The sequence below is a fragment of the Amblyomma mixtum genome, chromosome 3 (genome assembly GCF_055824585.1).
Source record: "Amblyomma mixtum isolate Tamu chromosome 3, ASM5582458v1, whole genome shotgun sequence".
In the NCBI taxonomy this organism is placed as follows: Eukaryota; Metazoa; Arthropoda; class Arachnida; order Ixodida; family Ixodidae; genus Amblyomma; species Amblyomma mixtum.
The window spans coordinates 242326798-242353140 of record NC_143014.1 but is presented as its reverse complement, the minus strand read 5'-3'; positions in this window follow the sequence as shown (position 1 = coordinate 242353140).

The window sequence follows — 26343 nt, the reverse complement described above, 5'->3', positions numbered from 1 at the left end:
ACTCGCTCAACAAGTGGGGGCGCAAAATCAGCTGTTCTTGCGAGTTTCCTAAGTGGCGTAACTTCTAAGGACGACGGGCAGCGTTAATTCCGGAACAGCAACGAATTCAAACCTCTATGGCAGCAAGCGCTGCCTTAAGTTATCACACATATGTTTAGGTCAGACATATTTATTTGCACTGTGCCCCGCCGTGGTGGCTCAGTGGTTACGGCGCTCTGCTGCTGACCCGAAAGACGCGGGTTCGATCCCGGCCGCGGCGGCCGAATTTCGATGGAGGCAAAATTCTAGAGGCCCGTGTACTGTACGGTGTCAGTGCACGTTAAAGAACACCAGGTGGTTGAAATTTCCGGAGTCGTTCACTGCAGCGTCTCTCATAGCCTCAGTCGCTTTGGGACGTTAAACCCTAATAAACCAAACCCAAGCATTTATTTGCACTATGGCCACATCGCAGTTCGTGCTGCGACCAGTCTATCTACGATATACTTGAAGCAACACATTCCCTTATCTGTCCGATGAGTTGTGCTTAGTGATGTAAACAGAACATTTCGGGAATTGCCAACATTATGTAAACTCTTGATCTCACCAAACACTGATGCCACACACAGGACCATTTCAGTTGAATTTTCCACGTAACTGTTTGGAATACCGTTCCACGCTGAATGGGACTACACGCAGAGAGTTGCTGTGCCCAAAAGGCACGTACCTTCCCGCATGGGCTTGTTCAGGCAGCGGTACAGCTGACTATTCCTGAATATTCTTTTCATCCCGAGTCTGCGTTGCCCGCGTAGCGTCGTGTAGGATATGAAAAGTCACGTACAGCGTGAACTCTCCGAGGGATACTTCAATTACCAGCTATTACGCGTGCCTTGGTAAGAGTGCTCAGGCCTGTCTACCGTAATGTATGGCGTGCACCACTGAAGCCATCGGCTGAAATGGACTCATGAAGCTCTAAAGTCACATAATTTCAGTTTGAAGGTGATTCCAACTTTCCAAAAGGCAACGTTATTATGAACGTTGTCGTTTCGTGACACTCAGGCGCCGCCTGACGCTTTATGTCTAGGAGGTTAGACGTTTCGGTATTAATTTTCGAATATTGGTCGGACTTTTGTGTTGTTTATTTCAGGACAGAATACTAGGTTGTTGTTTTTTTTTTGTAGGCGAATATTATTTTCAAAGATGAACTCACGGCTATTGGTACTGAAATATGTGACGTCTGCGTGAGGTCAAGACTGATGTAAAGTTTATCTCGGCCTTATTTTTAACAGCATTAGTTGATGTACAGCCTTTGTCAAAAGTTTAGAGCCCATGGGGTTTGTTTCTAAGCGCTATTGTGGCGCTCCTGTAGCACTAATGGAAGTCCTACGCATCGAAGGGAGCAGGACCAAAAATCTTCTTACCTTCAGGAGATTTCGGACGCTGAGGACGCATTACGAGCAAAGCAATGTGGCCCAGAAGCAGACCCCCTGGGCTCTAAACTTTTGACAAAGGCTGTACAAGTAAGCCACGCACAAGCGGTCGCATTTAGAGCTATCTTTGCAGAAGTAGGTGCTATCTCCACAACAAAAAGCAACAGTGAGGAGCTATAGAGCCGCGTATCACCTGGTCCACGTGCTGAGGGTAAGAAGACACTTTTTCGTATCACTCAAGCAGAACACTATTTCGTATCGCTTAAGAAGGGTTTCACGTTGGCAGTGGCTTGTTACGGTTAGAAACTTTCTCAGTTTTCTTGCTTCTTACAAGCACCGGGAATAGTTGCTTAACCTAGCAACAACGCTAAGGGGATGATAGTCTGAGGGCAGACAGCGCTACGCTAGAGAGCTCCATGCACTACAGACGACGAAAACGCTTGACGAGGAGATGCAGCCCCTTGGAATACACCAGAGTGCCTGAGGTCGCAAAGCAAAGCATCAAAATGTGAAACCAGCGTGCTCAGAATCACAATAATATTGTCTCATCGCACAGTAGGGTTCCACGCTCAGATTTTTTCCTGTCACGGAACGTAACTCCTCCTCAATAGACTGCTATATGTGGCGCGAAACTCAACGATACTACCTCTTTCGGTTCAAACCAAGTTTTAAAAGGTGACTTCGGCGTGCATATATAGGTTTTTATTGGCTTAAACCGAGAAGTTCAACCTCGTTCTATGTCGTCAGGTACGAGCCTCCGCGTTCTGTTCGTGCTATAAGACACACTAAGCGCACCAAGGTAAAAGGTGCTAATCCAACATACTGTTCTCGTCGTTGTGTGTCGTTCTGATAAAGCGAAATATGCGTGTGTGGAAGACGCTGTGTGCACTAACCTGAGAAACACTACTACTGACACAGCTATGTACCTGAGTCTACATCGTTGCTTACGGCATTCCGTCGTTCCTATCGAAACTCTAAAGCACTGGAGAAAAGGCACAAAAATTAGAGGTCACTGCGCCGACCTGCATTGGGAGAATGCAAAAGCGTTGACGCCTCCTCGGCACTCGTCGCCTCTCTTGGCCTCTCTTTATAATTTGCTTTTTTCTTTTTAATTTAGCGACTTAATTAGAGCAGTTATCTTATGCTTTAATTAAAGGTCGATTTATTTACTCTGATTATACCTTCTTTTATCTCAATTAACCGGTTTAGTTTCTCACATTTGGCGCCGTGGTTGCTTTCCCGTCCCCGTGCTATATATATCGCCGTCCAGCCTATTCAACCGTCCAATGATTTTTGCTGATAATTAACTAATTATTTTATCTCCATGAAACTTTTGCTTCGATTAATTATCACTGATCAAATAGATCTCAGTTTGTTTCAAACTTTATTGTCACTCCTTTGCCTATTTTTGCACTATTTTGCCTTCCACGGCTGTTTTCGCGTCCACTCACTATATCGACGTCCGCGCTATTTCGGCGTTGTTTTGACATTTTTAGCTCGATTTACTTAATCATCCTACGACATAATTTTTTTTTTTTGCGCAGCATCCTCATATCATCCTCTTTCGATTACAACCAATCGTTTGATGCTACCTCTTCTGAGAACGTCAGAACTGCTGCGGACACGTTTTGTGGACACGTTTTGGTGACACGACCCCGCCGACATAGCCTAGAAATGATTTCGCATTTATAAAATTGACGGCCAATTTGCGCTGCTAAGCCAAATGCGAATTAGATAGTTAGCACTTCGGTTCCGGTATTCGGATCCATTGTTCACGGATGGAAGTTGTTCGGATAGCGATAATGGGTGAATACTCATGTATATGGAATTGGTCATACTCTACATTCATAGATTCCTGGGAATCTCCATACCACTCCTGTCGCCGTATTGCAGTGGTTAAGCGATGCGCCACTGCCCTGCGATGGCAGGGTCACCTATTACAATGTGGTGGAAATACAATAGCATTAGCGGCTGTCGGTGCCTTTACAGTAACCGTGGTCACTTTCGATCTGATGACGTCCCTTTCCTCCAGCCAATGAAAATTACATGGTCTGGTGAATCCACTTCCCTCGAGCCAATAGGGAATTTTATGACCGAGGACACATTTATTTCCCAGTGAGGATTTTAAAGCTATCTTAATAAAACAAATGTTCGAGTCACATGCCGTCGAGAACTATTGAATGAGGCAGATCATAGAGTGAGGCCTTCTGCTCGCGACGCCTGCCTGGCTGCGCATAGAAGCTCCAGGCGCTGTGTGTGTCTTGTCTCCTTCTTGGTCTGTGTGTGTTTGCGCTGTTGAACCATCACTATGAATCTACACCAACTAGCCCAATCTGCAGTTCTTCTACAGTTGAAGATGGGTTTGTGAAATGGGTGAAGGGAAGGTTCGAAAACACTCGTCCGGCGTGATGCCTTCATCTTGTCTCTCTGCAGTTCATGGCGCCGGCGCTGCCCGTCTTCTCGGTTAAATTTCCTTTTGTAGCTCCGCATTCTAAGACACCCTGATCTCGGTTCAAAGACTAGGGCACTGCCTGTTGAATTATCAAAGCACGATTCCTTTTTTATTTGCCTTTTCTAGGTTATATACGGTCTGTTTTTTGTTCTATTCAACTAATTCACTTCTTGCCCTCCACGTTTTTACCTGTTGTTTAAAGCTCTTCATCTGTCCGTCCTTGTTTCCTGCATACTTACTCGATAATTTCCTAGTCATTTTCTGCCACGGGGTGTCAGTGATTTTTCTGTATAAGTATCTAAATACCTTAGCTCCTCACCTGCTATCGTCCGATTTCCACGGGCGATATTCCTGTGATATCTTACTCTGAACTTCCCGTGCTTCTAACGATGCCCAGCTCATATCCTTCTGCACTGCCTATTTTTGATTCTGCCGTAGGCAGCTAGTGCCAATCTTCCACCAGCTCTCAAATTCATTTCTAGCTGCGGCTGAGCTTCTGTGCGCCTCGAAGTATGTCCGCATTTCGACTTGTCCGCTGACACCTGCCCTGCCGCGCAAAACGCTGGATGGCTGCGTTCCTGACGCCTTCCTTCTTCCGCGCGAAAAGGTTACACTTATCTACAAAATAAGGTACGTTATTAGCATTTACGTTCGTCAATGACCTGCCACAGTCTCATTCAGAAGCTAAGAAATTTTTCTCTGTAAAACCTTGTGTCAAGGTACATGCCAATTTTCGCATTCGTGGACTTCTAAAAACGAAACTTACACCGAACCACACAGCACCGAATGCAAAGTTCACCAGTGGGTCTACAGCCACCACCCACTAAACTGTCCCTGCCATCCTACCAGTCAGATAATCACGCAGTGGCTACCGGATCATTGTGATATCTCTGGTAACCTGCACTATAAACAAAAAAAATCCTTTTATGACAGCCGGCAGTTCATACAACGACACGTAAGATGGGGTTTTTTGCAAAATTTCTGCGTGCGCGCTCAGCACAGGTGCTTCGAGTCCATTGCGAACGGTAGAAGATGCGCCGGGAGGAGCACTGTGGTTATCTTTATGCTTCTATAGAAAAGCGCTAGTTCCACTGGAGGGGCATGCAGTGCACCTGTTGCTTTTCCAGTCATACGCCACTCATCTATGTTCTAAGTATGCAAGAGGATTTATTTGAGATAAACGATGCTGCTATCGCCTTAGTAGGTCATCATTTGACACCCACAACTTTCGCCTGCTAGCCAAATGAATGTTTCCAGGTAGAGCGAGGAGTGAGTGGCTTCTTTCGAGAATTTGCCCGGTGTTGGCATGCTATCCGGATGGGACTTGTATTGGGCGTCCTCATGGTGTAGGTGGGGTGAGGGGACGTTGCTCAACTGTCGCCATCCCTTCTCTCCAGCGCCGGAGAGGGCGAGAAGACTCGAAGTTTATGTTTTTTTTTTTTTGCATCGCTACGCCTGATGCAGTTACGTGCAACCACAGGCATCCCCGAAAATCGCAAAACCAAAACCTGAGCAGAGGGAGGCTGCGCTGTCCAGCTGAAACCTAAAGCACCAAAGACAGCTGGTTCACTGGGCGCAGCAAACAGCTAAGCCCGTATACGCTCTAGACTAAGGACCACTTCCAGCTCGGGTTGAGCAAAGCTCTTTATTGAACAAAATGTTTTTCAATATCATCATCATTATCCTATATGAAGACATGACCAGCTCAATTTGTGCCAGTCTTGGCTTCATCTGCAGTGCCGTTGAACTTTATAAATCGCTCTCGGGGGAGAAACTCTTGTTGCCGTTGTCTCACCCTGCTATCGAACAAAAGATCTAACCATAAATTCGCTTTCGCAGCGCGTGAATTCGATAGGTCTCAGCGACCACATTTCCCCTCAAGGCAGACATGTGACACCTGCCGTTATCGACCCTTCTCTGCATAAAGTCTCGAAAGCGCCTGTTCGTATGCATCGCGCGCGTGTGTTTTGTGACTGCCAATACCGATTCATCTTTCACCGTTGTCACTAGTTGTAAATTTATGTCGTATGACCAAGCAAATGCGTGTAGTGTATGCTAGGTGCCCCACCTAACGTTAGCCAAATGTTAAAATATACCTAGGCGCAATGAATGGAGTCCACTTCAACCATGTTGTTGACCATTGAATGTGATAAGTCAGACTATTTTTGTATTTTTTCAATTGAATAATTAAATTTAAAAAAAATTATTCGCCTGTGACGTTTTCGGCGAAACTTCTAATGTCCAATCGTACGTCGTCCCAAAAAACATCTAAATGATCAGTTCTTATTGTTATTTGTGCTAAGGATAAGCTTCTCCGGCGGTGATAAGAAAGCGCGTGAATTATGAAAAAATTCCACGCGACCACATCCTCGCGCCCCGTGATAGGCACACTGAAACCCAGAATTCGTGAACGCTGCGTTCAATGGTGTCGTGAACGTGACGGTGCGGATAGACTGACGTGGGCTCTGGCGTCGCAAATGAAAGTAGCACCTCCCACCTGGCCGCATTCAGTGCAGAAAACAGCAGGCGTGCTGGTTCCCGGTAGGCCGAAACACTAAGCTGCGTTTCAAGTCAACGCAGTGCACTGCGTTTCACGTCTGGCGTCTGGCATGTGGCGTCTTTGCAGTACGACTCATTGCTGTGCTTCTAAAATTGGTGATTTTTCTCCGACGCAATGGACGAAACGGCTGACGACAGCTAGAAATTCCGCTTAGCGTTTCGGCCTGCGCATCGCTACCGAGAGCCACCACGCCCACTATTTTCCACACTGAACGTGACAAGATGGCAGGAGTTAGTTCAGTTTTGCCGCCAGGGCCCATTTCATTGTTTTCGCCCCGTCACATTCGCGACACCATCAACCACGGCTACGTTCACCAATTCCACTGCTGAGAGCGCTGCTTCGGCGCGCGAGCGCATAGTCCCGTTATTTTGTTTTTTTTTATATATTTTGCAGGCTTTCTTTTCAGCGCCCTAAAAACTGATCTACAGCACACATTAAAATTAAAACTGATTTTAACTTTTTTGGGGCGCTCTACTGTTTCGCGCAGGAATTTTCGCCGCAAATGCAATAGCTAAAACATCATTTTTTCCGACTTTTAAAATTACTCTATTTAACAAAGCACAAAAAAATTCTTATCACACACGATTCGCAGCAACGCTGCAGGTTGAAGCTTCCTGCACCTATATTGTGCCTAGGTATATTTTTAACATGTGGGTAACGCTAGCGGGGACACCTAGCTTAAGTTTTGTCTTGTCATGCCCATCTTTTGGCGTGCTCGTCGTTGCTTTTCTACCCCTGCCATCAGGTAGGGTATTAGAACGGACTGTTTAACCTGCCATGTCAATCTTTTTTTGCTAGCTCTCTCTCACTCTCACTCAACATATCCTCGTCCAAGGGCTGATCTACAAGCTCCGAGCTCATTATGGATAACAGCTGGAATGGTTCACTACGGTGACCCTTGACATAAACCGTCACCGTCACTCCGCGCTCATCTGTGTGCTTGCGTGCATGTGTGCGTGGGCCCACACTCGTGCGGTCTTCAGTTCTGATTATGAGCGCAAATAATTCTCTATGCTTCAAAAAAAAAACAACATCAGATCATATCAGCGGCAAAACGAGGTTGAATTTGTTTTTTTATTATAGCAACACGTGGCTTGCAATCTCTTCATTGCTCACGCTTTGCAAATAAAGTGCCAAGCTGAACTCATGGCGGCTGAAGCATATTCTGCCCTCCTTCAATACTTTCCTACTACTTCCACGAAACCACAAAACAGGTTCCCGTATTCTACATGACGTCGCCGCCGTAGCTGCCGGATATGACCGCGTACACTCTCAAGTACTGCGAATTTCGCTTTCGTGGAAAAAAAAAAAAAAAACTGTTTCGTGGAGCGTATCCAACCCAGGACATGAAATGGGCATTGTGTTTAAGCTTCCGGTCTCCAAAACAACTGCTCTGTTTCAAAAACTTTAGATGCTGGTTTCCTTGTTTTAAGGCGGTACCCCACAAGAACCTCTCCTTGTGAAGGGACAACGTATAAGGCATCACAGCACCAGAACTTAGCAAGGACGTCATGAACTGTAAATGTAGACGGACATCTCGATGGTGGCACTGATTATTTTTTTGTTCCTTTTGAAGAGGCGTACTGTATTTGCCAAAATTAACCAGGCAACGGGGCTTCTTTCTTAAGCGTGTAGTGGAGTACCTACGGCACCCCTTTATGTCTAAATCTAGGCAAAGCAACGAGAACCCTTGGTCTCACCTTTGGAGGGGCTTTGATCTCTAAGGAGGCCCTACGAGCTCCACTACCGATTGAGAAGCCAACCCCGTTGCTTGGTTACCTCTGGCAGAAATAGCACCTGCCGTCGAGTGCATATTACCAGGACAATAATGATAGATTCCGGCCATGAGAAGGAAGTGAACAGGAGTGGGTTTGATTGCATTTTATAAACCTTCCCCAGGTTATAAGCAGAAGCTTGTTGCTCGACTTTAAAAGCGAAGTGCAAATAGGATGCGTTCTACCAGCGCTCACTGATGTGGCGAACCTTGGAGGCCGAAAGAAATCCTGATAATGAGAATAAATGCTGTGCAGTCAGAAATGGAATGGGACTAGAACGTCAGAATGCGTACAGGGAACAAGCCGGCTAAGATGGAAACCGATATTTATTCTCGTCCTAAACACAACGTACCTAGGTAAACATGGAATGTGTAGAACCTACAACGCGTGGTATGTCATGCTAAGCGTGGATAACGTGGAAAGGCAAACCCCGACGAAAGCGCCACAATCAGATGGAGCAGTAGATCAGGGAAGGTGCTGGGATAGGATGTTCGCGGCTGGCTAAGGATCTGACCGCTAAAAAAAGACTGGAAAGGGGTCGTTGTCTGACATTGGACTTAGCACAACAAATTATATATGATGATTCCGATAACCAAACACCTATGTATTTTCATTCCTTTCTCACAAAAAAGGCGCGTCTGAATCCCATTAATAGCGAAAGAGTAGCCCGATACAGGAAAGCTAGGAAAGCGAACTGGGCGTAAACGTGGAGGGCAGCTTTATTCGGCATGCATAAATGTCCCTTTGCCTCACAAAGTGCCTTGCTTTTCCGGTGAGAGGCGACAAATTCTACTTGATCATCAGGCACACGAGCACTAAAAAAATGTCTACAGTGTGAGGCTGTTTACTGCTTGACGGAATCTTCTTAGCGGGAAATATGTAAAATAGACCTAGGAAAGTCGACGTCATGAAAAAATTGCAGCATTTTCCGGTGATTTGAAACTCTTCAGTCACTTTATACACGCGGAAAAGCTAAGGAACTTGACTACCGAGTTTCTTAAAGCTGCATAAGGTCACTGCACTGAGTAGAGAGCAAATCAATAGCAGAACAATAAATGTCAAATATTTGCATCGGCAGGCGATTGCCGAGAGCAGTTATAGATACAGACTTCCAACAAAGATAAAGATTCTTATATATAATGCATACTTACTTCCCATCATTACCAACTGCATTAGTGTCTGGGGTACCACAACAAAACATGAACACAAGATCTTAGTTGCACAGAAACGTGCTGTCAGATTGATTGCAAATGTACCCTGGCATTCCCATGCATTTCCTTACTTTAAGCAATATGGTATTTTGTCTGTTGATATATTGCACCCGTTCATATTGTTATGTGCATAAAAAATGCTGTTAAAAGAAATAATCAACTGTTCCTTGCAGCCTTTAATCTACATCAATACACACCAGTGTACAATAACCAATGTCTTTTACCTCGGCTTCTACCCTTTTGCCGTACTTTATATCGTAAACAGTCGTTATCCTATAACCTAGGAAATTACCATGTTTGTATACAAGACATCTCAAAGAAACAGTTATTATCTGTCATGTGCATTTTCGAATCTATTGTGACATCATTGTAAATAGGTTTGGTGTATTGTATTGTATATTGTTCCTATTATTTATGTGCATCTCTGTTGTTGTGTACGCAGTCAAGGTTACACTGTTATTCTCCTTTTTCTTTATTTCTTTTGATGGGGATATTAAGCTCCACCTTAAGCTTGATGTTCGCGAACCACTGCTGTCGTTGTATTCATGGGGCACTGGGTGCTACTTCAAGCTGCATTATGCAGCTTTTTTCCCAGTGTCCCCTTTTTCCACTGTAATTTGTGTGGAAAACTCAACTTTCAATTTCAATTTCAATTTTCATAACAGACTTTGCCGCTACTCGTCGACAATGAAGAAATCAGCATTCGCATATATTGGCTCATAAAAATGATTGGATTCTGGGAAGGAGAAACAGTAAGGATGATGTCGAACGTTCACTGAGTTATCATTAGCTAATCGCCACCGTTAGGACAATATATATGGTACGATCGCGTACCAGTCTTTGACGGTGATCCAGCCCGCCAAAGGTATCGCAGTACATTCCGGGTGCGCCGCGGTGGCTCAGTGGTTAAGGCGCTCGTCTACCGAGCCGGAGTACCCGGGTTTGAACCCGGCCACGGCGGCCGCATTTCTATGGAGGTTAAACGCAAAAGGCGCCCGTGTGCTACGATGTCAGTGCACGTTAAAGATCCCCAGGTGGGTGAAATTATTCCGCAGACCTCCACTACGGCACCTCTCTCTCTTTCTTCTTTCACTCCTTCCTATATCCCTTACCTTAAAGCGCCGTTCGGGTGTCCACAGAGATATTTGAGACAGTTACTGCGTCATTTCCTTACCTCTAAAACCAAAAACCATACATTGCGGGCGCACTAGTTATGTGGTCATGATTTCTTTTTGACGTGTTTAGCGGCGCTCAGATAAGAGACCTCTTCATCTGCCTGAAAGAGATAAACTGTGGGCACTCCTTCAGGGAACCAATTTTCAAGGTCAGGGCTAGAAAACTTCTGATATATATCTTTGTCCCCTAGCACTTCAGTTTCTACTTCGATTTCGGTTTCGGTTTGAGTCTCGGTTTTTAGTGTTCTCTGCTATACATACATAGATCGCTGGGAGCCCTCACAACACTCCTTGCGCAGTCACTCAGCGGTTAAGCGATGCGCCACTGCTCTGCGATGGCAGGTGGTGCGACCGGAGGGGATTGTGCGACCCAAGTTGCTCTTCCAGATCAACCCTCTTGCGACCAATCATTAATTGAACGGTTACGTACCGCTGTGGGCAGTTCACTCACAATCCGGTGGGCAGATTGTGATGACGTCACAAAGTCACATGATATAGGTGGCTAACCTCTCACCTAGAGGAGACACCTAAGTGTCCCGCCTACTTTGCTTCAAGGTCGAGCAGGCTCCAGACAATGATCGTCGAAATAGCAGAGTGCGGGCCTAAATGGTAGCGCGCTTTGTATAGTACACCTTATATCCTGCAAGCGGGGTGCCCACAGCCCAGTGGGCAGGTTTGCCACTTGCCCACTATTGGGGCTAGGGAACCTGCCAGAGGCTTCAGGCACACAACGGAGAAGCGGTGAGTGCGGGCTTAAGTGCTAACGCACTAAAAAACTTCATTTTCGAACGATATTCGAACCACCAGCGGCGAAAACAAAGCAGTTTCGTTTACCTGTACGTCAGACAGTTCGGCCACAGCCGCAGCCTCTCGCGTTGCGAGACCATGCAGGAATTACGGCTTCTTAGAGATCAGTCCTTCTCCAGTCACCAAGTGCGCTGAAGTAGTTGAAACCGACTCTAGGGAGTTTTGGTATAGCGTTAGAGTGATAGCGGACATAAGGGAAATTACGTTAGCGTTCCGGAAGCAACCTATACCCGCAGAGAGCTTTAGTACAGCGTTCCGAAAACGTTAAACGTAATCTACGTTGCATGGAGGCGAAAGGTCCTTTTGAAATTGTCGCCACTGCAGCAAATCTGCCAAAATATTATATTTCAGAGTCTTTTACAATACAGTAACGCTTGTTTCCACCAGCAAAATGCCCAAGCAATTCTTTTTTGCAATCAAAATTCTCTGAAAAAAGAAACGTAAACACAGCGGCGCCATCTAGTCAAGGCAATGCAGAGTTCCGTATTAGCTTGTCGCTCCATTAGGTCCAGGGGCGCTACAATCAAGAGTATCTCAAAAATTGGCCTGAATTACAGCTTGCTCTACGTCGTCGAAACCAGTTGAGTCATAGCGAAAGGCAACAACACCAGCAGTTACGGGCAAACGCGCCGACCGGAACCACAACGACTGCTTATTCGACTGAAGCGGGCGGTTATCGCTTGCAAGGACGCCGGCATTTTTTTTTTTTTACGCTAAGTGTGTGCTGTGCGATGTCAGTGCACGTTAAAGATCCCCAGGTGGTCAAAATTATTCCGCAGACCTATACTATGAAATCTCTTTTTCTCTTTCTTCTTTCACTCCACCGTCCTCGCTCCCCTTACGGTGGGGTTCAGGTGTGCAGCGAGATGTGTGAGACAGATCTGCACCATTTCCGTTCCTCAAAAACCAATTTACAATTTTAAATCTGCAACATCCGCAAAGCTAACTTCTAGAAAAAGCGTGCGTTAGCTAACGCTATTTGCCCGTTAGCGTTCCACGCACGCGGACTTGGACCTGCTCTTCCGCTATTCCGCTAAGCACGCAATCACGCAAATGCCACTGTACTAAAACTCTTTAATATTAATTGGAGGAGGGCGGAACCGAGGCCGAATCAAGATGCGTTAGTGGATACTTATGTCTCCAGTTTTGGGCTGTAGAAGGGCAGAAATGATTCGGTCGACAACGCTGTAGTAAGGTCCTTCCAGGCAATGGAGAGCCCGCTGTTTCAGAACTAAGCGTCGATTTTCAGCAGTGCCCGAAGACCTGTTGCGCTGGTTTGGGAAAAGAAGAGGCTTTAGATTCTCAGTGATGGGAGCCTCAAGGTTTTATGCAGAATATTTTTAGATACGCAGCCGGCCTAGCCAGCGGTGTCAAGTGGAAGCCGGGGACACCGCGTCCCAACCACAGACCTTGGCACGCCTCGTGTTGGCCTTCAGCAACCAAACGAGTCCCGCGCTCGGCCTGACTGAACGCCTGAAAGCGATAAGGGAGCGCCTCTCAAAAGGGTTCGGAGCTTAAATCGCCTCGCCACACTCTCGAAAAAAAAAAAAAAGAACAAGACAATCTGCCAGCTTCTAGGTGGTCCGCGTCCATTACCTTTTGAGGAGCGAGCGCGTGCGCGGCACGAGCTACTTTCACCACCTTCGCGTACAAGAACAGCCAGTGACGACCTCCGGGGTCAAACGCCCGCTGCACCTGGCGCCAGAAGCGCTGTCTTTAGGTGCTAGGTGCAGACAGGCGCGTCGGCTTCACGCTCGACTGCCTCGATTTTTCTGCACTGATTACAACCCTTGACTCCGTGAAGAGGGAGCCGGCCGTAAGCAGAACAGTTATGCTCTGTTGCTCAGCTTTTTCCCCACCGTCACTTTTCATTTTGTTAGTTTAAGTCAGCAATGGACTGTTTGGACTCCGAAGGGCGGGTGGTCACTTACACCGTTGAGCCAGCGCCTGCAGGGACCTCAACCCTTCTGCTGCTCGAGTTAGAAAACTGCAATTCGCAAAGAGAGGCGGATGCCACTCCCTCCTTCCGGAGTGAGGCGTTGTTGAATACCACGGTCCAGCGATGCTCACACTGCGCATCTTAGACGCTGCTGTATACATTTGGCAAGCCGCCGGTGGCCGATTGCTCTGAGAGCGAACGCTGATAGCGGAGCTTCTCGGCAGCTTCTGATTGAAGCTCCGTTTCACTCCCTTCCGATTTAGTGCAAGAAGTTTTGACCCCTTCCGAATCGCTCTCGAGTGCCTTCGCATCGGATTTAGCATTTTCCTCACGGCAGCCTTGCTCGACTTCGCTAACCGCCTCACATGGGTTTCGCGCGACTGCCCTTTTATCATCGCCCGCTTGAGGAACCTTTCTTTTTTTTTTTTTCAGGGGTGACGTGCACATGAGCGTGCACCTTTCCCGTCTGCTCCGCAATGGAAGCATTTGGAGGGCTCCAGCCCTTCTCGCCTTCCGATGGAACGCAGCTACTAATCTCGGGCTCGTTGTTTGCGCCATTGTTATCAACCATTACATCGGCAACGTGCAACTAAGCGTGCACCTTCTCAAATCTCTCGGCAGCTGAATCACTGCCGGCAACGCGGCCCTCTTGGCGCGCGGCTTGGACGCAGCTGCTTCCGGCGACCATGCCGCTCTTTTCTTGCTCGGCGCTTGACTCCACATAGATTATATTGGGATTAAAGAAAAAGAAAAATGTGTCCCAGCCCGCACACTAAGCAGGCGCATCGGTCTACAGCGGCGGCCTCACCGCTGGCGGCTCATTCGCACTTCCTTGACATGCTATCAGCCTCTGTTCCTCCAGCCCGATCTTTTCTTCCGGCCAGCTTGAGCCCCTCGAATTTCAATTTCATCTCCAATTCAGTCCACTTTTCTTGCAGCATTCTGTTTGAGTACGACGCATCGCCGTCCTGACTCCAAGATAAACGCTGAAAGCTCTCCATTGCGTCTCACACTAGGCTATGGCCAATCTATTCAGGCCCGCATACAAGAGAGTCAAGTAGAGTGAGGATGGGGGAACTCACATTTTAGCCGTGCAGGCCCCGTCGCCGGTCATATCGACCGGCGTCTTTGAGCTCCGTTACCGCTTTTCTGCAGCGTTGAGTTGTGGGCTGCTTCGCCGGCGTCCACCTCCTGGTTCCGCTCATAGTTTTATAGTGAGCCTCGGCTCGTTTTCGGCGATGTCTCCACACCCGACGATTTCCGCACCTTCTCGCTCTGAGCCTTCCGCTGACGTCGTACGCGGGTCCCGCCGTTAAATTCTCTGGGTGTGCACACGGCGTTCAGTAGCTCGCTTATGCTACCGCCCACTAATTCTGTCAACTGTTCCAGTAAAGTAGGTTCGGTGGTGGGTGTCGGAGCCCTGGTGCACTATCTTGGGAGAGGAAGCCGCTGTAGATTCTCGATGACGGGAAATGCAAGCCTTTATCCAAACTGTTTAAAGACACACGGTCAGCCTAGCCAGCCGCCTCCAGTTGAAGCCGAGGATACCACGTACCAAGCTTGGAGTCTCGCGCATTGCTACAGCTCTCAGGAAACAATGAACTGTCTGCGTTCGGCCGGACCGAAAGAGTGATAGCGGGAAAGGGCTGTATGAGCGGGGAGCTTAAACCCTCGCCGCCCTCTCAGGAAAACAAAAGAAACAACAAGGAAAGAAAGCGCGTCCTCTGATTGGCCAGCCTTGAGCCGGTTGGCGTCTATCACACTGTCAGGAGCGAGCACGTACTTGACAGGTTAGCGCATAGGAGCCAGGTATACTCAAACACTGAGCCCTGCCATGCGCGGTTGCTTAACGCCATCCTAACAGGGGCTGTATGTTCTACCAGCTTTAGAAAATAATTATCCAAGTACGCAAATACATGCAGCGCTAACTGAACATCTATATTTTTCCTCATGGTTCACGCATCGTCAGTACACGTTCTACTGAGCTCTGATCTGGTGGGGACTTCAGTCTGGGAGTGGAACCCTTAGTCCAAGGCCCCAACGGCCCTTGTGGCCGCCACAGCTGGCGCTGATCAACCAGATCGGGTGACAGAAGGGCACGCTCCCAGCCGGCTACATTCGGAACGGGCAGCCCCGAATGGCCTGGCAGGCCCAGACGGTGTGAAATAGAGTTGCATGCTCCCCGCATAGTAGGCAATTGGCGCAGTAGCGAGTAGGGTAAAGGAGGTGGTAGCGTGCGAGGTTAGGGTGGGTGCCGGTTTGAAGTTTGGAAGGGGAATGAACTCTTCGTAGCAGAGGTGAGGGTGAGCAAGGGTGTATTGGCGGCAATGGGAGCAAAAATACTATAGAATCTCGGAGGAAACCGGAGATATGGTGTCGAAACGCAGTTCGGAAACCTGAGGAGGGGCCGAAGGGAAGTTAGCCCGGTAAGAAAGAGCGCGGGCCCAGGCATGCGTCTGCTGATTTCCCTCAAGAGCCATGTGACCCGGGGTCCAGGCCAGAGTGAGAGGTAAATGACGGAGGACCCGCTCAACAGTGCGGTCTGCGGTGAGATCGCGGAAGCTGCGGAAAGCAGAAGCGGAGTCAGACAAGGTGTAGTCTCAAGGGGCGGAGCTGGACAGAGTCATGGCGAGGGCCACTGCGAGTTCCTCGGCCACATGAGGGTTCTAGGAGCGAATGGAGGCAGCCGTGAGCAGGCGACCATGGCGATCGAGAAATGGAGAGGTCGCGCACGAGCAGAAGCTCTGACTTATGCGGAGAGCAAGACAGACCGCGAAGCTCAAGCGGAAACGGCCTCGAGGCCTGCCTGCAGGGCTGCATACCTGTTCACTGACCTTGCCACCCAAAAAAGGAGTTCTGGCATGCAGAAGCTAGATTTGTTCGCATTAAGTGACAGTGGATGGGTCTGAGCTCTTTCCAGGGCTCTCCTAAAATGGTTATCATGCTCCTCTCTAGTAGATCCCCCCCCGTGTTTCGTACCTTGGCGCTCTGCATTGGGGCGCCACCTGACGATGCCCTCCGGATGCCGAAAACCGGCGCACCGGGCCAGCGCATAGGGCCGGCCTCGATTCCTCCGGGCTCCAGGGCTCCAGGAGTTCTCTCACTTTTGCCCACGACTTTACGCCCTGGAGGTCGTTACATATCTGGGACACAGCTTTTCAGAAAACTTCTGGCGTGCGGGCTATGCCAAAAGGCTGGCTAAAAAGCCGATGCTGGCCCAAGGGTGTATTGAAAGTGCAGATTGGGGACATTTTTCCAGTATATGAATATCGGGAAAGTCAGCACAGCAGCAATCCCTCTCTTAACAGTTTTTGAGTGCACAGCGTCTAGGCGTGGGAAAAAGCGTGCGTTAGCAAGCTCCGCCTCGACTTCGTCCGTCTTCCGGAGTTCTTCGCGCTTAAGTGGCACAATCACATATTGCGGATCCATGCATACTCTGATGTGCCCGTTTATTTTTTTCATGCTATTACTGGTGGACTGGCCAAGGCAGTCGGTTCGCCTGTTTTGTCCATGATCCCGGCGGCTTTCATGCGGTCCAGTCTGAGAGATCGCGCTGCTCTGATAACTGGCGAGGAAACTTGTTTCAACATCACGTTGTGCCTCTTCTTAATGCAGCTTAAGCCTTGGAACAAATCTTGAAATTCCTATATCAATTCAGCCCTGAGATTACTTGAGTTTGCGACTCTTTCCACTCAACGAACCCGGCCTAAACACTCACTTGCACCGAGGCTGAACAATGCTCAGCGGGATTTTTTTCAGTGTAAAGAATTCTGCTTAGGCTTCCATTTCTCGCAGCTTCATTGGTATGGTGGCTGTGTCGTTGTGGCCCAAGGCGTCTCCACTGTAGCTGCGCAGAATGGCAGAGCTTGTTTGACAGAGCGGTGGCTCATCGCCTGAAGCCATGCTCCGCTTTCAAAACGCATGTGCAGCGGCTGGAAATTCACCCCTTTTCATCCTAAAGAACTGGTTAAAATAAACCGAGTCATGGCTTCATCTATGACCGGCCCTGTAACGCCGCGTTTGCCACGTGTCATTTTGAGCACAACGAAAGGGGACGCAGGTGAGCGCGCCGGTTACGTTCGACATCTGTTTGCGGAAGTGCAATGTGGCTGCAATTGAAGATATGACGGCAGTTATATTCGTTTTTGATAAAAAAGAGTCGCCGACACCAAAGCGGCAACTCTCACCTACGCGCGCCGGCTCTTGCAAAAGTGACAAACGTCGCAATTTATGGGTTAGATGCTCTCTCCTCTGTTAGAGATCATTTTTTAAACTGAGTAATTTTTTAATTTTCTACTATCATTTGAATTTTGAATTTTCTACTGAACCTACCTGGTTTTTCGTTTCCTTGTAATCCGGTATTCCAGAAAAGCACATTGTGCTATTAAGCTTTAAAACAGAACCGCTAAATGCGGAGGAAGTGCGAGAAGTAATGGCATCACATCGTAATTTGCACATTATTTTCGAGCACGGTCATCGCCTACCAGCTAAAATGGGGCTTTAGTCTATATGGCATGCGGTCCCCTGTCATGCCCAGCTCTCGTGGACAACAGCAACATGCGTAAGCTGCTGCCCTCCACTAGAGAAAACAGAGTATCTAAATGAGGATCATTTAAACTTGTAATTATGAGAAAACTAGAGAGTCCTGAGAGATTCTGAGCGAGCATGGTGATAATAAAGGCCGACTCTTCCACGTTACTGTAAAATCTGACCTATAAGATGCTTCTCGCGCTCACACCGACTGCTACCGACGGATATAGAAAATCATTTTTAGGTGACCAATATTCGAAATTCCCGCGGTGCTTGTTAGTGCTCAGCACCACGCTGCTCGTGGTGGGAATAGCGCAAACTAAAAGCGTTTGGCCAAATTTTCTGGGCTGTTCCTCTCACTTTCTTAAGAGTAGTGCAGTGAAGATTCTACTAGGTACAGTTATTAAATCTTAAATGCTTTTAGCTGCCATTCTCGGCAGATTGAAGCGAACATTGGCCGGCAGCTTTAGCAAAGCTGAAGCCGAACAGGCACAAGATGAAGCCAATTTTTGCATCACAATGGTAGCCATAAATAAATAATTGTGAGGGCACTTAAGTCAGCTTACGTGGAAGAATGCAAAAGCATGTTTTGGAGGTAAAGGAAAGGGCGCAGTAGCTCACAAACCTCGACATCTCGGTGGACACCTCATCCGCGCCTTAAAGCATGCAACTGAAGGTGCATGTGTCATCAGTCCGAACCCCTATCGCAAGCTAGCCTCCAACTTCACATCTCGACATCTGGGTGGACACCTTAACCGCACATTAAGGGAAAATGCAGTCTCACAAAGCATGCAATTGAAGGTGCATATGTCATTGGTCCGAACCCCTGCGGTAACGTAGCCTCTAACTTGACTAAAACATGTAAGCTAGATGCAAAAAGAAATGCTATGACACCACCCGGAATACTGTACGACGAACGGTTGCTCAAAAGTTTGGTGAATGTATTCGGGAATACTGCCACCCTATTGAGGTCAGCCAAAGGTGACATCGCTGTGATTTCGTTTGCTCCGGCGATATTTGTTGCTGAAACCGGCGTTGTCGCTTCGGCGGACGCGGTTTTGCGCCGCGCGTCTCCATCATTCCTTCTCTCTGTTGTCTACACGTGACAGCGATTGTAAAACAGCTCGGGCCTAACGCCATCACTCTCTAAAGTTTGCGTCATCCTGTGACATCACCTCGCATACCGGAGGCCCGGGTTCGATTTCGACCTACACCCAAATTTTCTTTTATCTTTATTCAATTTTCTTTTCATTATTATATCTCATGACGTCATATGACCGATGACGTCGCATACCTAGTGACGTCACAGGAAACCAACTTTCGGCGATACATTCTGCGGACACTTACAGCGCCAACATAACCTTCCACAAAATTTTGGCTGGCAGTTTAGCATTGCTAAGCACGGAATAGTGAGCGAAACAGCTTTTTTCTTTAATGTGGACACCACTGCCACGTACCTCAAAGTGCGATTAAAGTCTGCACTTAACCACGTTACTGGTCTTCTCTCAGTCAATTGAGTGTAAGTTTTAAATCGTCATCGCCAATTAACCCAAAGAACGCCGGTGGGCTATTGCTCAAATGCCGCGTTTCTGCAACAATGTTGTCAACGCCAATGCGTTTTGCTCTAGTGCCGCGTTTCTCCCAACGTATGAAGCGCGCATTTCTCTGTCACAACCTCCACATAGCTCGAAGCGCGAATTCCCAGTGCCGTATACGAGAGCCCGTCCGTTATATAGGTCACCAGTCAGCGCACCAATGGATGATATTCTTCGACTCGAGATCGGCATTACAGGTCATACAAACTTGTGTTAAACCAAGCACATGCGAGCAGCTGGTGCAGTAAATTGTGCTTTTGTTAGCTGAGGCTTTTCATAAAGCTTCATCATAAATCATAAAGCTTAAGTGGATACTCAGCCATTGCGGCATAGCGGGAAACGAGTGTGCTGATGCCGAGGCTCGGCTGGCACATGCTGATGGTGCTTTCATTGAAATAGCCTTTTCCAGATCTGACATTCGAGACTTGCTCACGCATTTAATGCAAGCCACAATGCAGTTGGACTGGAACGATTCGAGCCGCATCTCTAAGCTTGACGCCGGCTCACTATTTCATCTGCCATGTAGGGTAATGCGACGCCAGGAGACTTCATTCCACCGGTTACGGCTTGGCGTTGCCTACACCAAACACTACCTTCTCAAGATCGGAATAGAAACTCACCGAAATTGCGTACAGTGCCACACTCCAGAGACTATTGGACACCTTCTTTGCGAGTGCGCGAACTACACTGATGAGAGGAGATTAGAAGCGACCGTGAGACAACTGGACTCTCGCCCTGTCTCTGAAGAAACTCTTCTAGGCGCCAGGGCAAAACCTGCTGATTGGTGGTGTGTGACAAAGGCCGTGATCAAGTTTTTATGTGAAACAGGAATGGATACTCGTCTGTGACCGCATGTGCACTACCCACGGTTTACACTGTTTACACGGTTTACATTTGCGTTTTCGTGGAGCCCCTACTCCAGCATGTGTTAATGACATGTGTCGGTGTGTATGTTCGAGACATGAGTTTCACGTGCGTCTACTCACCGCGATGAGAGTGCCAGCCAGTGTGTGTGCGTGTGGACATCACCCATGAAACTGATTGTATTATGCCATCATCAACCTTCATTCACACTTTCCCTTTCCTTCCCTTTCCCCAGTGTGGAGTAGCAGGCCAGGGCCACGTTACCACCGGCCGATCTCTCCTCCTTTTCCTCTCAATAAAATTCTTTTTTTCTCTCTCTCTCCAGTGCCGCCGGGTACCCACCGGTGATTCAATGGGTAGAAGCTTTCCCCTGGTCTGGTGCTCGGCACATTCAGGGTGAAATGCTTGGGAAATGCATCTTTGATCTCGCCTTGAGTAAACTCAAATACCTTGCGCCATGGCGTTCTTTGGCCACAGATGCCCTTGCGCCATAAAAATTCCCCACCACTATCATCAAAGCGCGACTGAGGTGTCCACTGGCCCAGGGAGCCAGTTATGCCCGTTTCCTTTCCTTTCGTGATTGTCTCAGAGGCTTCACGTCCACCTGCGGATTTTGCGGGGGTGGAGGCTAACAGTGCCTTTTGCGCACGGATGGAAGTTGATGAAGACGACGACGTGAAATCCACACTGCGAAAGAAATGCAGTTTAACACGAGGCGTGTTTAGTTGAAGCAATAGCATGATGCTCTCGTGCAGTGGCCAGCGAAGCTGATCGGTTCGCGACGCCGCGAGTTGGAAACCCAATCGCGGCAATATTTATTTTATTTCTGCGGGTATCTGAGAGGCTTCAGGCTAGTGTCGCCCTTTTCAGGATTGCTAGTGAAGCAGTGCTTTCTCATTAAAAAAGGCAGTTTCGTTTTCTGACGCTTTAGAACCATCGCCTGCGTTACGCAAATCACATTTGCCAAACGTATTTATGATCACACTGTCAGCATCTACAGACGCAGGGGGGCTGCAAGATGACTTACTGATAAGTCTCACTTTCACCAAAAAAAAATTAATCTTTCAAATGAACTACCGAATAAACAACAGACGAAACGTATGGGGTAATCGGTTTGCAAGGTACACGAAGGTATATAGGGTGTTGTATTGTTTTATGGCAGAGAGGCAACTAAGGCCACCAGCGCCAAGCTCAAGGTATCGAAAAATAGTTTTGTGCAGAAGTTTACATTAATGCAAATAACGAATGGTGGTGTGGAGGGCAAAAAAAAAATCCGCTTGTACTACCTAGTGATGACTAAGAATAAAAATTTCAGAATGGCCAAAAATGCTAGCTTTAAGGAGAGTCTGGTAACCTCTGGAACCATTCTGGCTGGGCGAAGATATCTGTAAACGAGACGAGCAGCAGGGAAGAAAAAGACCGTTTATTCCATCACGCAGCTGTATTTAAGGACGCGTGCGATAAGCGGTCTGCGCAGGATACATGCGCAGTTGTCAGTTGTACAGGCATGACATTTTGCTCTGTCACATCTACCCTTCTTTGGAAAGAAAAAAAAGCAACAAAACGAAAACATGGAAGGAAAAAAAAAGAAAAGAAAATTATGAACTTCTGCAAAGCAGGCTTGCTTTGCTATGTTTTACGTTCTGGTAGTGGATAACGCTGCGGTTCTCGGCGCATGCGTTCACTTCTTCGTAGAGCGCCATGAACTGTGTCCATAGGCGGGCTACTTGAAGAGACATGCTCTGGAGGCTCTGCTGGGGATGCAGGAGCATGCGCCACGGCTTCAGTGGCCCTCAGATGCTCTCTCGTGCGGCGTAACTGCTGTCCGCTGTCTGTAGCCACGACGTAGGATCGCGTCAGTCCTGCTGGACCGATCAGTGTAGCGGGAGCCCATGTTCTGCTGTGTGTGTCGTACACAGACACCCGGTTTCCACTGTGAAGGTCTGGTAGATTGCGTGTCGTTCTGTTGTAGTAGCAACGCTGTTTGTGTCTTATTTCTTGTAGTCTCTGTCGAACGGCGTCGGTGGGGATCGTCTTCGGCTCCAGGTGACAGTTGAGGACCGGAAGTCGTGTTCTGGTGTGACGTTCCATTAGCCTTTGAGCTGGGGACTGCAGACGTTCGTCCCTCGGAGTGTTCCTCCATTCCAACAACGCACTGTAAAATTCAAGGGAGGAAAATGGGCATTTGTTGACCAGTTTTTTAGCTTCTTGAACGGCGCGTTCTGTCAACCCGTTGCCCCGAGGGTAGTATGGGCTAGACGTGATGTGGTTGATGTTGAACCGACTCGTAAAAAATTGGAAGTTTGCACTGCTGAAGGGAGGGCCATTATCACTGCACAACTTGGCTGGGATGCCATGCATCGCGAATATTTCCGCACTTGCATCAATTACAGCAGCAGCGGATGTACGATTAAGCTTGCGAATCTCGAAGAAAAACGAGTAAGCGTCTACAAGTATGAGGTACTCATTGCCTTCGTGGTGGAAAAGGTCGGCACCGGCAATTTGCCATGGCAAATTTGGTAACTCATGGCTAAGCATGGGCAGTTTTGCATTTCTCTTTTTGTACTTGTCACAAATAGTGCATGACTTCGCTACAACAGCAATGTCCGCGTTCATGTTTGGCCAGTACATTACCTGTCTGGCTCTCGCCTTCATTTTATCTTCGCCATAATGTGCAGTGTGCAGCAGGCCAAGAACTTATCTGCGCATGGCTGGAGGAATGACAAGCTTGTTGCTTCTGAGAAGCAGCCCATCCTCGACGTGCAGCTCGTCGCGGTAGCTCCAGTAGGCCTTTAAGGCATCCGGCAGTTCTTGCTTGCGTTGTGGCCACTCTGTGCTTGCATAACGGCATAGCTCAGTCATGAGGGCGTCGTTATTGGTCCCATGCTTGAAGTTCAGGAGCTGTTGATCTGAAATAGGTAGCGTAGAAACAACGTTGACCTGAAATTGCTCCGTTTCGTCCACCAGCTCCGTTTTACACGGAAAGCGCGACAGGGCGTCGGCCAAAGCGAGTTCTTTTCCCGGTGTGTAGATCACCCTGATTGGGAATTTTTGAAGCACTAGCCTCATGCGTTGAAGGCGGAGAGGGCAGTCGCAAAGCAGCTTCTTGAAAATTGATTCAAGTGGCCTATGGTCGGATTCTACTGTGACCTCCGGTTGCCCGATTATGTAGTCCCTGAACTTCATACAGCCATGAACAATGACTACTGTCTCTTTTTCAATTTGTGCGTACCGCTGCTGCGCGTCAGTTAAGGAGCGGAACGAATAGGCTATGGGATGGTTGTCTTTTAAAATCACGGCACCAACATCGTACTGGCTCGCGTCCACAGACAACTTTACAGGCTTTGATTGGTCAAAGTATGCCAGGTCTGGCGCTGTGACAAGGCAATCTATCAACCTTTGGAAACTGCTTTCCTGTACTTCTGTCCACGTCCATGCGATGTCTTTTTTCAGTAGCTCTCGAAGAGGCGCGGATGTAATGGACAGATTCGGGATGAACCGCGATACGAAGTTAATCATACCAAGAAATACTTGCAGCTGCTTACGGTTCTCTGGTGCTGGCACTTGCATGATGTCTTGCAATATGTCAGGGTCCAAGGAAAATCCTTCTGCGGTGAGGATGTGGCCCATGTAGCGTACTCTGGACTGCAAAAATTGGCACTTTTTTTATTAAGCTTTAGGTTGTGTTGTCTGCAGCGTTCAAGCAAAGCGGCGAGGTTCCTGTCGTGTTCCTTCCTTGAGGTCCCCCAGACCAGTATATCATCCATCACGACAGCTACGCCTACCAACCCTCCAACCACCTCGTGCATTGTGCGTTGGAAAACCTCTGGTGCCGATGTGATGCCGAATGGCATCCGCAGAAACCTGTACCTTCCGAAGGGAGTGCTCATGGTGCAAATACGCGAACTTTCTTCATCAAGTAGGGTTATTTGCCAAAATCCTGACGCCGCATCGAGGGTGGAAAAATATTTGGCTCCTTGCAGCCGCGGTAGTACGTCTTCCAAAGTAGGCCTATGGTAGTGTTCTCTTAGAATCGCCTTGTTTAAATCTGAAGGGTCCAAGCATATGCGCACCTTTCCATTTTTCTGCACTACAACCATATAACTGGACCAAGGGCATGGCTCTGTCACTTTTGCAATGACGCCGTCGTGTTCCATCTCATCTAGTTTTGCTTTCACGGGCTCTTGCAGGGTAACAGCAATTCTTCTTGCTGGTTTTAAGGTGGCTCGTGCTTCGGGCTTCAGCTGCAGGCGATAGGTGATACAATTAAGTTGTTCTAGGCCTTGGAAGACATCTTCAAATTCCTTTACGAAGTCCCGAGAGTATTCCGCGTCGACCGCATTTATGCATTGTATCAGGCCCAATCGCTCAGCAGCATCTCCGCTCAACGTAACTGGCACATTTTGAAGAACAACGAAGAATGTTGCTTCTGTACTTTGCGTCTTGTTAGAGACGAGAAGGTTTATCTTCGCGATAGCTTTTTTTTGTGTGGCCAAAAAACGTACGTAATGTAGCCGAGCAATTTTGCGCTGGCGCTGTTGCTACCTTTCGAAAGATTGTTTCTGGCATGGCACAACAGTTGACTCCGGTGTCTATCTTACATTTCACTGCGACACCGGCAACATTTACCGTTGCTGACCAGTGCTCGTCGCTGGCTACTGCATGAACTTCCAACGTTTGAAGAAAATATTCTTCGTCCTCGGAGATTTCTACTTGCCGTATGCGCCGTCCTTCTGGCGGCGCTTTCGAGCGGGATGTGCGGCACACACTCGCAAAATGATTTCGGCCGTTACATTTGTTGCAAAGCCTTCCTAATGCGGGACACCTTCCGGTTTTGTGCTGTTGTAAGCCACATCTTGAACATAAGGTAGTCATCGCTTTTACCGCGTCTATTCTCCTTTCTCGCGCAGAAGATGGGACGGTTGCTGCTTGGATCTGCGCGAACTGCTCTTTACCCTGTTTCTTAGCACGACAGATTTCTACTGTTTTGGTATAGGACAGATTTTCTGAGATGAGTCTTTGCTGCAATTACTTGTCTCTCATACCGAGGATTATTCGGCTGCGTAGAAGCCTGTCCTGAAGTTCTCCAAATTCGCATGGCCTCGCGAGAGTCCTGAGCTCTGTGAGCCAATCGTTGAATGACTCACCAACCCGCTGGTTCCTGGAACCAAACCGGAACTTGTTGAACGTGAGGTTTGTGGCCGGTATGTAATACTCTTCAAACCTCAGGATTAAAGACTTCAAATCCTTTTTCTGCTCCTCTTTTTCAAACTTGAAGGTACGGAATGTACGCCTTGCCTCTTCGCCAATAGCCATCAAAAAAGTAGCGGCCTGAATATCTTTGGGTTGTTTGTTCCGCTTCGTCGCAGTTGCAAAAAGTTCGAACTCACATTTCTAGACAGTCCAGTTGTCGAAAACGTCGCCTGTAGCGCCTGTAGCGTCGAGAGGCCTTAGCGGAGGCAGCAGCGTCGAACTCATCGTTGCGGCTGCGTTCTGGAAGACCAGCTGTCTCGAACTGGGGCCTCAGGGGCACACGCCGGTCATTAACGTGACGACTTGCTTCACATGCTACAGCTCGCTGCACGGCAGAAACGAACTGCCGGCGCCATTTCTGACACCATGTAAACGAGACGAGCAGCAGGGAAGAAAAGACCGTTTATTCCATCACGCAGCTGTATTTAAGGACGCGTGCGATAAGCGGTCTGCGCAGGATACATGCGCAGTTGTCAGTTTTACAGGCATGACATTTTGCTCTGTCACAATATCGAGGCTCCTAATCAATTAAATAAAGACCTCAGCCTTTTCCGAAATGAGAATGTGGCTGAGGTGTGGTTGAAAAAGTCTATTTGTTTTAATAAATTGACTGTACTTTATCAAATCTACTTTGTTTAAAACACCCGCTCTCTTTAAAAACTTAGAGACCGGTGAAATGTCAACAAGTGCACCTTCACTTAAGAGCCATGCTCGTTGGAATGGTATGTCTTCATTCTAAAAAAAAAACTGCAAAATGCTATTTCCTCATTGTTTCA